Source organism: Dipodomys spectabilis, unplaced genomic scaffold (genome assembly GCF_019054845.1).
Source record: "Dipodomys spectabilis isolate Male_0828 unplaced genomic scaffold, ASM1905484v1 ptg000167l, whole genome shotgun sequence".
In the NCBI taxonomy this organism is placed as follows: domain Eukaryota; kingdom Metazoa; phylum Chordata; class Mammalia; order Rodentia; family Heteromyidae; genus Dipodomys; species Dipodomys spectabilis.
In genome coordinates, this window is record NW_024870844.1 from 1064806 (window position 1) to 1072114 (window position 7309).

The window sequence follows — 7309 nt, forward strand, 5'->3', positions numbered from 1 at the left end:
ATTTGAGCAAGATATGGAACATTAAGCAAGCTCTTTTTAGTTTAGATGTCTCTAGATACTTTTGTGGTATCTATGGTCTGCATTGTTAATGTGTTTGGATTATACCTAAGACCCTGATTTCCAATAATGTGTAAACAAAATATAAAACTATGTATTTAATGGAAACAAGATTGCAAAATATTAGTAAGTCAGAAATGTATAAAGTCTATCTATTTCTAAATCTTGGGCATATTTGCCCTACTTTAAGATGTAATAACAAACCATTATTTAATGAAATTTTGTATTGTGAATTCAAAAGAATGTTTTTATATCAAATATATGCATGTGCATAGCATGTGCTACTATAATTCTTCCTAATTCCTTGGTAACTTTTAAAAGATAACCCACTTTTCCAGAATACAGATGTTACTCTTAGGATAGATTTTAAACTTTCTTCATATTTTTTTCCCTATTCTAATACATCTTACAGCAAAGTAAACTAATAAATAAGAATCTTATATTTTTCAGAACTGAAGTTCACTATACTGTTAGTTGTTCTTGTCTTCTTACCATTTTACCATTCAGGATTATTCAGAGAGACCTCATAATATGTTGCTAATATTTATATTGCAAAGAAAAAATAGATTTCCAATTAAGCTCTGAGTTACTATATCCAACCTTAAATAATTTTTGGTGGGGATATAGTTTGTGTCAGTGAAAAGCTTGTCACTTTATATTTGTATATACCTTAAAAATTGAAGACATTCATTACTAATATAATTAAATTTTATTAATATTGATCATTTGATTATACTTCATTCCTTGAAAGTTACTAGAAATAGAGCCCTATAATGAAATTGGTAAAATAAAAATAGTGGGTATAGTTATAGTTACTCAGAGCTGACTGTACAATCTTACAATTTTTCTGAGTCCTCTCAAAATATTGATGAGCTGTAGTGTTGATAACACAAGATGCATCTTCAAAATCAAATGCCAGTTCTGTGATTTCTTTCCCCTACACCCCAGATTGTTCACAAATTTGATTTGTTGCCATTTGATTCACTCGCTTAATCAAAAATATCCATGCTTTCTTCTAGGTCTTGGAGTTCTCAGGATTCTAAGTCAGTTATTCTGACGAAGAAGTTACTAACAGTATTTTTTTTAAGCCAGGAGGGGTTGCCTTATGAAAATTTGTTAAAGACTCATTGAACTTGACTTGCATTTATCTCAATTGATCGATTGCACTTACACCAGCAATTTTCACATTTGTTACAATACACACTGAAAAGAAAAATAGCTAAGCATATAAATTAGCTCATATTTGCTCTAACAGCAAACATGAAAGGGAGTACATTAAAGCTAATCATCCTTCTATTACCTTGTCATTGCTGCATTTTTACTGATGCATGATGTGAAATGAAAAACAGAGCTATGGGAACAGGGGGTGATGGGAGGAAGCAGTAACTGGCTTGTCTCTCCTTTCTGCTCAAGCATCCTGACATTGTGGCTGTGCATATTGACTACTGAGTTATGGGATTTGGGCATTTTTATATATAATGAATAATGTAACCTGGGAACTTGGAGTTCCTGAAAAGTTGGACATTTACCTGTTATTAGATTTGAAGAGTGTGTTGCTTCTATGAAAATGAGAAATTTACTCAAAATAATTCAAATAATGAAATATAACCACCTTGATATATGGAAAAGTTACTGAGAGAATTTCATTTAATATTGCAAAGGCAATGTGTTGTTTTGGTTTGTTTGATTGAAGAGCTGGTGTTTGAACTCAGAGCTTTATGTTTGCTTGACTAGTACTCTACCACTTGAGTCATACCCCCATCCTGACTTCTTGCTGGCTATTTTGGAGATGGATTCTATCAAATTTTTCTGCATGGAGTGACCTTGAACTACAGTTCTCCAGATCTCAGCCTCTTCAATAGTAGATTCACAGTAGTAAGCCATTGGCACTTAAATGAATGTGGTTAAGTTTTGGATATACCACATAATCTATCCTCTGTTGCGCAACCTCTTATTTAAAAAAATCTATGGAATATGCCTTTTTCTATTTTTTTCATAATAACCTATTCCTTCAGGAAAAGATTGCTACACTAAAGGTATCCATACCTTGTTGGGTCTTCCTCCGTCCCACAACAACTGGAATATTCTCATATATTCCAAAGGAGTAGAAAATGGATTAAGAAGAAAATGACTTCCTCAATATATGACTTTATTTTGTGATATGCTCCTACCTGAAATTATTTAAGTGGTACTAGTTCTCATCTAGGTGACTGTCCATTTCATCTGCATGTGTAACCTCAGACTTGTCCACGTGTCCCTTCTTATAAATCCTACACAGATTCTATAAATCATTTCTTTCTGTCCCTTCTCCTGGCCTTCTTGTTGTTCATTTAAGCAGATTTACTGTCTACTCTTATGTTTCTAAATAGTTCTTAAATTGTTTACCCTGATATTCTAGCCATTTGCAGTGAAAACATTATTTTAAAAGTGGTTTTACAAATATTCTACTCATTCAGGTCTCAAGTGGCTGTTTCTTTTCTCCTACATGCTGGTGTCAGGCTTCTTTTTACTGGTGTTGCATCATTATGGTAAAAGGTTCAAAGGGACCAAGACATCCCCAGTGACTTGTGGTGCCTTGTCAGGGCTGGTCTTTTATCAGATCACTGTGGAGTTGCTGGACTTCTCAAGGAGTGCCTCAGGGTGTCAAGAGGAAGTTTTCTAGCTGAGGGGTTGAGTGGCCTTTGATAACTAGCCTGACACTGTCCAACAATCACTGTCGCTGGATTCAAAAAGAGGATTCTTAGTTCATCTCTGATTGGAAAGTACATGAACGAAATGTGTATCAGTTGTAAAACTATTCATTCACCTCTGGAGGTATGTGGACTTCCTACAGTGTGAAAATGTTATTGTATAACTGTAATGATACCATGATAAAAACAAAATATGAAATATCTATAAAAATAAAATACAGTTGTCTCTCCTCAATTGAGGATAGAAAAATTGGAATCAAACCTATCAGTTGTCTTTTGCTTTAAAAGTGTGACACCTGAAATGTCATGGTTCTGAGTTTTTTTTTGTTTGTTTGTTTATCTAGATGACCTGAATTCCAGGTAATCTTAAATAATAAGGTGGAAAACCAAGCTGTATAAAAGGAAGCCATCAGAACATCACATTGTCCACATTGCATTGTGCAGCTGTCCAAGGCTACTGTGACTGGGATTTTGTCACAATTTACTCATCAACTACTTCAGGACTTGCTGCTGGGGTTCTGCTCTGCTCAGCCCTGGGGCACAAAGCAAGAAACGTGAACTACTTGTGAGTTTAGGTGACTCATCCTAGAAACATTTATATAGATTTTGTATCCCAGCTTTAAGGCACGACAATAGTATTCTTTGAGTCATGTGATCTAAAGGTAGTAAGAAGGAAGGTGCTGCCTCTGTACACCACGGCATTGAGGAACATCACGGGTGATATGGGTAGGAGTTTGAAGTGTGCAACATGAAGTAGATTTAGACTAGAAAATGTTTAATGTTTGTGGATAATGGAGTAATAATTGGACTCAAAAGGAAGGAAACACAATTACTAGTTCTATCATTTGCATCTTTATGGAGAGAGTAAGTAGTGTAGTTCTGTCTCTGGAATCAGGAAAGCAGACCATCAAATTATTATTATCAGAGATTCTGATTATTATCAGTGTTTTGAGGAGAAAGTTATATAACCTGCCTTTCATTTAGCTCTTCAGTAAAAAGGGGATAACAGTATGAACTTGATGATGTTGTTGGTTAATAAAATGGAATTAGATATGTATTGAGAATGAGCAACAAAGGTGTGTCTAGCCTGGCAGTGTTACTTGGCTTTGGTGTTGCCACCATAGCCGGATAGTTATAGGCCTTACACTTCCGCTCTTGAACATAGACAGTTTCATATTGTGTCACCATCACACCAGGCCACCCCAGTGTGATGAGGGAACTATTCCTGCTTTCTGACATCACCTAACCCAGAGCCAAGACCCCGTACTTGAACTGACCTCCAGCCTATCCAGAGCCCAAGCTCTAAAATAATCATTTCTGATAGTTTTTGTTGTGGTTAGATATTTCATAGTTTCCCAGATGTATACTTTCTGTTGCTTGAGTAATGAACTTGAGTTCTTGGACACAGGTGCCTGCCTGGAAGTTTTAGGCTGGAATGCGGCATTCATAGCTTGAATGGATCTAAAAGTCTCTTGTTGTTGTTGAGATGTTTTTTTTTTGTTGTTGTTGTTGTTGTTATTAAAATAAGCTTTTTATTGTGAAAATACTGTGCATGAGCAAGGTAATGAGTACGTTTCTTAACAAGCATTGTTGCCTTCTCCATTGTTTTTCTCCTATTATTCCTTCCTTTCCATCTCCACAACTACACTCCCCTCCTCCCTGCCTAAATTGTAAAGTTTGTTTTTCGACATAGCATCTGATATATCTCATTGTTGCAATGGGTCCACCTGTATCCCTATTTAAACAATTTGTTTTTTCCCTTCCCCTCCCCAAATTATACCAACATCAAATTCAGTGAAAACAGGGGTTATGCCATGGGGGAGGGACATACAAAGCAACAAAAAAAATCATGTGGTACCTTATAAATATGTTAGAAACAATAGCAAGAAAGAAATAAAACACTTGTGTCCTTATCTTGGGGTTCATTTCACTTAACATCATCTTATCTGAACTTTTCTGCTTGTCTCAGACATATACTAGTTATTGCAAATAAGGGAAACCATGGGACCTATGTTTCTTTGGGCCTGGCTTACTTCACTTCATAAAATTTCTTCGAAGTCTTTCCTTTATTTTGGGTTAGTTTTAAGACAGACTCATTATGAAGCTGTGCCTGGTCTTATGAACCTGCTGCTTTACTCCCTTACCTCTCAAGAGCTGGGATTATAGGAGTTTGCCACCTACATCATAAATGGTAGCATTCTTGATGGAGTAAATATAATTCCATGCTAGCTAACACTCTTGTTAGAGTAGTTATTAGTATAATTAATAGTAGTTTCCCTCCACTTTTCTGGCCTCAAGAATGTACTACTCAGGAATTATGGATGTGCTACACATGCACATGCATAAAGAAACTTCTAGAGTATGATACTTGAATAAGATACTACAAGCAGGAAAGCACGTCGTAGAACAGAAAACCTGAGGAACGGAGGAGGGAATATCAGACATGGAATATGAATAAGTCATGTGATACAGGGAGCAGACATATGCTTTAATGATGTTTTCTAAAGCAAAACTTCAAGCCAAGAGGTTTCAGCAAATATATTAAGGATGCTCATTGTGAATGTATAGCAAATAACTCCATAGACAAAATAATAGGTTTGGTTCCTTTTTTCTATGAACAAAGTCTGAATTAAAAATATATGGTAATTTATGTTTGGATAATTTAAAGGCAGTTCAAAGTCAATGGCAATTTGTCTTATTATATGATCAGTATTATTTATGTAATCATTAATTCATGCACTTTGAATTTTCTAATACTCATGTGGCTTTAAAGATACACTAAAGTTGGGTGCCAGTGGCTCACGCCTGTAATCCTAGCTACTCAGGAGGCTGAGATCTGAGGATCACGGTTCAAAGCCAGCCCAGGCAGGAAAGTCTGTGAAACTCTTATCTCCAATAAACCACCAGAAAACTGGAAGTGGTGCTGTAGCTCAAGTGGTAGAGTGCTAGCCTTGAGCTAAAGAGCTAAGGGACAGTGCCCAGGCCCAGAGTTCAAGCCCCACGACTGGAGTGGGGGGGTGGGGGGAGGAAGGTATACTAAAAGAGCAACATTGAATTACATGGAAAAGACCAGTCAGTACATTCTCAGTTGGGATATTGCAGTGAATGGGCTAGTTTGGATAGTTAGATGAACTTCAAAGTGTTTTGGGTGGGGGGATTAAACCATCTGAAACCTGTTCACCTTTACTCAGTGTGTATGACAACACTGTCAGCACATTTTTAATAACAGTTAAAATATTTTCAAATGAGTACTTCTTTTGAAGATAAGGCATCCTTTTTAAATACTAGTGCAAGGGTATCATAGGTTGAAAGTTCGGATGCACAGCTTTAAAAACTGCCTCATTTGATTTAAACACAATCACTGCCAAATCCTTTGTCACTGAATTTGTGGAAAAAATATTAGCTTGAACTTGAACTTGAAAAATATTGGTTGAATATTTAACCCTATCTCACTTGAACTTGCTATGGATTCAGCAAGTTCATTAAACCCCTGGCATCTGAGATTTCTTAGCTAAAATACCACAATTGTAACTTTTAACTGGATGCATGATGATCATTCAAAGTGAGATGAAAGGAAGCTGTATCCTTGTGACTTGACAGTGTTTTAATAAAGGGTAAATGTATTACTGCAATAAGTATGTGAGATTCCAAGATTAAGCTGTAGCTACTTTAAACTGTAGAAATCCATATCTCTACTTCATTCTAGTATCTGTTATATTCTTTTACTTTCCTTCTCCCTCCACCCCTCAGCAATCCTAGAGGGCACTGTCCCTGAGCTTTGGTGCTCATGGCTAGTGCTCTACCATTTTGAGCCACAGTTCCATTTCTGCTGTTTTTTTTTTTTTAATTTAAATTTTATTTTCATGTAAAGATGTGTGCAGAGGGGTTACATTTATATCAGTCAGGTAATGAGTACATTTCTTGTCAGGCATTGTTACCTCCTCCTTTGTTTTTCTCCCACTATCCCTTCTGGTGTTTTTGTTGTTGTTTGTTTGTTTGTTTTATGTAGTTAATTGCAGATAAGAATCTCACAGACTTACCTGCCTAGGGAGGCTTTGAACTGCAATCCTCAGATCTTCACCTACTGAGTAATTCGGATTTGAGGCATAAGCCACTGGCACCTGGCTGTTATATTACTGAATGGAATGATTGTCATTTAACAGGTTCCTAAATAAGATTCAGGTTATCCTTAGAATTCTGGAGATGTTGAATCAGAATATCTTGTTCCAGGCTGTTAAGGTAGAGTCTCTACAGGACCAGAGTTTAGTTTACTGAAAGATTTAGACAATCAATCTATGGGTTTTTTTAAGTGCACATAAGTTTTAAAGGCATTTATGAATCATAATGCTATACCCACAGTCTATTGGTGAATATTGCTCTATTATTTTAAGAGTTTCTTCACCTCTCTGGCCTTCATTTTTCATATTAGCAATCTTTCTTCACAATTCTGAGCATAGTTCTTCTTTACTAAATGGTAGCACAAATGAATTACCTGGCACAGGATCCACAGGCCAATAATTTGTGCAAAGTCCAATAAAGTAAACATCTTGGGTAAAAATTTC